This window comes from Octopus bimaculoides, chromosome 1 (genome assembly GCF_001194135.2).
Source record: "Octopus bimaculoides isolate UCB-OBI-ISO-001 chromosome 1, ASM119413v2, whole genome shotgun sequence".
NCBI classification, from domain to species: domain Eukaryota; kingdom Metazoa; phylum Mollusca; class Cephalopoda; order Octopoda; family Octopodidae; genus Octopus; species Octopus bimaculoides.
The window spans coordinates 59,970,233-59,974,335 of record NC_068981.1 but is presented as its reverse complement, the minus strand read 5'-3'; positions in this window follow the sequence as shown (position 1 = coordinate 59,974,335).

Here is a 4,103-nt window from a genome sequence, read left to right as displayed (position 1 = left end):
CTCTCTCTCTCTCTCTCTCTCTCTCTCTCTCTCTCTCTCTCTCTCTCTCTCTCTCTCTCTCCCCTCCGATTTCCAGCCGACTAGCCGAGAGGATCGGCCGAATGGAAAGGGAAAACATATTTCTTACCCTTTCTTCCTCTCTGTCCACTGACCGTTAACTTGACATCCACACACAGCTTCCAATACTCATTAAGAGCGCGCGAGCAGCACACATTATTGTCATTGTCACTCATACGATTACTAAGTTTGTGTTACTGACCACTGCCGTCAAATAAAATCTGTCAATATTATTCTTTCCTTTTCGATGTTGTTATTACGCTGGCGCATCCTACTTTCGACCATCTACACATAGCAACCCCGACAAGGAACAAGAATCGCTATTTCTACATCAAGTAACTTCATATCCCTACACTACACTTGGTAACTACGACGTAATTCATCCGTATACTACAAAGTCCAATAAAGGTGACAAGGACCTAAGTCCTTTAGTTAAACTGGATAACGGATTAAGTCTCTCTTACTCTTCTTCTAATGATATTCTGTATATAGACTTTCATTCAATTAATATATCTTCTAGTCTGGGGGTGCATTTCACCTAATATGCTTTGTTACAAGCATTGGTGCCAGATTGTTGAACTGAGAATAAATTCTCCCCTGTTTACAGCCAGTCTCAGAAAATTTCAAAGGCGTAGTGACATGCACTTTCACATCTGACCAAGTCATGTAAAACAAATAATTATGTGAAGACTACATTGATGAAGGGGACGACGACACAAAGATTACTAGAAATATAGGAATGATATAAACTTTTCCAGTTATCTAAAGTTCATCCTAATCTTAATTGGGAAAAATCTTATAAGATGATAGTGTAAAGTTGAACGAAAGTTTTTTACAAGTTTCATGTGATAGGTATACTCTTTGCTAGCATTCACCACTAGGTAAGGAGTATATTTAACTGATAAGGCATTCCAACTGTTTTTGAGTTCAAATTTCAACGCCAATTTTATCTGTCCTCCTTCACAAAAATAAAGCAGCAACCTGTTAAGTATTAGGGTCGACATAATCTATTATACCATTTCTCCAAACTTGTGGCCAAATGTCCAAGTAAGAAATCAATATATCTCACTTCCTTTGCCTAGTCGTAAATAATCATTTAAAAGTTGCGTTGGCAGGCAACAAAGACTTAGACGTAATCAAAAGCACAATATTGTTTTCTTATTAGCATATTTCTTGTTTTCATGATCAATAATACTGGCCTTGTTTGTATTAGTTGGTCCAACTAATTCTTAAGTGACGTATAACATCAAATTTGTGTTTCCTCTCTTCATTCGGGATCTATGTATGCTAAATTTAGAAACGCTCGACTTCATAATTTTCAAGTTCCTATAGAATAAAATTCATCTCATACACATTAGATTAAAATGGATATGTCGTATGTGTAATCCATTTTATATAAAATTGCACATCATCGAATTCAAAGAATAGATGTTTTATTTCATGGACGATGCACATTTTTTTCTTGCAATAAAAAAGATTTGATATCTTTTTGTTGCTTGATGTTTTATGTTAAAGACAATTTAACACAATAAGTCAACTGAATGAGTTATAATGCCAGTGACTACCTTGATATACTATCTCATTTCTTTCATGGTGCAGGGTAGTAAGACGATATTTTTATCCTTACAGATTTCATATATTTTCTATGCAAACTCATCATTATTATTTATCTGCAAGATATTATTCAAGTACTCTCTAAGCAAAAGTTTTCTTTAAGAAAATTTCGTCTTTTACAATGCTTAGAGTTTATATGGTTTCCAGTCTGATTGCAGATTATATGTGTATCTGAACTAAATCTTACTTAAACATAAATTGTAACAGGATTTGACATGGCAAGATATTATATTCTAGATTTTCTTGTGTGTGTATGTGTGTGTGTGTGTGTGTGTGTGTGTGTGTAGGCTGGGAGAAATACATATCAAAAGATAGAGACGTGAGAATATACATTAAAGTATAGACAGAATTTATTCCGAATAACGAGAATTTCTATTGATTTAGATGTCTACTAGCTAGAAGCGAATTGTCTAATACCAAGTGTAGAACATTAAAATATGGCATAGAAAACCATAGCATTAATTAATAGAACGTGACATTTTTAATGACCTTATGAAAGGCGCTTGACTCAGGTTATCAGCTTCCCGGTTGCCAGAGAATCGTCATACATGTCTCTAGTTCTCCTGCATGGTGACGAAGCAATTCCCAGGTAATTATTAATAATCTCAAACCAATCATTCGCGGTTGTGATCTTCATTAAAAACATAATAGCCAAATACTTCTTTATTAATTCTACGATGAAAGAAAAACATTTATTATAAGTGAATGATTAACGAAGTGAGGTGACCCTAAATAATTTTTCTTTCTTATATCCTTTTCTACTCTAGGCACAAGGCCCAAAATTTTGGGAGAGGGGCCAATCGATTAAATTGACCCCAGCACGCAACATCGACTCCGAAGAGACTCCGACAGTCGACCTCGGAAGAATTTGAACTCAGAACGTAAAGACAGACGAAATGTTGCTAAGAATTTCGCCCGACGTGCTAACGTTTCTGCCAGCTCGCTGCCTTTTTTTTCTTTATATTAATAAACTACTTGCGACGAGCTGGCAGAATCGTTATTTCACCGGGAAAAATACTCAGCTGCTATTTCTTATGAGTCTTTGTGTTCTGAATTCAAATGCCTTCGAAGTCGACTTTGCTTGCTAGAATTAAGATATATTAATAAGACTTTAATGATAAAAGACGTTGTTGACCCACATGCAACTACAACTCAAAATAATCAAAAGTATTTATTTACTTACATTATAAAACTGTTATAATAACATCGTAATCTAATAACAATTAATATGAAAATAGGTGTATTATATTCTTCCAAGAATAATTATTTCATCATATTTCCTATTCAAACCAATGTTTCTTTTCTAGAACTATTCAATTCCAATATTAATATTTCATTGAATGGCATGTATGTAAGATTGTCTTGGCATTCTTTCTGCAAAGAAAATGCTAGTTTAGCACTAAACATAAAGTTCACAACTACTTTTTCCTCGCATAAATTCGATTACACAGCATCTTCAAATATCGTCCTTTACCAAGATCAATCGAAAACCAATAGTTTGATCAATACCATCGCTTCCTTGAAGACCTCTCCATAGACCTGAACATATACCTTAGCCCACAGTCGTACAACGTCGTCCTTTCTTATTCATCAACAACATACCAGATGCTGCATCTATAATTTTTCTATACACGTAGACATAGTGATACTAAATGGAGAGAATCACGAGATGTATATATATTCTCAAACAAAACGGTTTATGTAACCGTGCTCATACACAAACACAGACACACACACACACACACACACACACACACACACACACAAATCACACATACTCACACACACACACTCGCATACACATATATATATATAATTAAAATTTCGTAAGTCTTTCAACATTTACAGATAAATTCCTCTATTTGCATAATATCGAGGTCTCTTTCTTTCTTTTGTTGTCCTTCCTGTCAAATATATATATGTATATGTGTATATATATATATATATATATATATATATATATATATATATATATATATATGTGTGTGTGTGTGTGTGTGTGTGTGTGTGTGTGTGTGTGTGTATCTGCATAGAAATGTATAAATGTTCATATAACGAGTGAAACCAGAATGTCCTGGCGGAACCCGCGCAGCCCGTTGTCGGGAAATAAAATACTTGCAGTTATAAAGAAAATGCATTTAGAAGTACGATGACCACCTCCTCATGTTATTAGATCAATCTCCATTTTAAGGTCGGTTAATCTTCACATTTACTTCAGTAGTCCAGGATACAAAATGCATTTTTGTCTTGAAAACAGGAAATTACGTTGATTAGGGGTATTTCTAACCCTTGAACATTCTACATGCGATAGCCTGGACCATTAGAAGATTTTTGATCGTGCTGGAACTTTTAATGTTTGCTCTTGGAATTCATCGATTAACATAGCAAATCTCAGTTACAGTGAAAACTGAAGTATCTCTCCAAAAATCGAA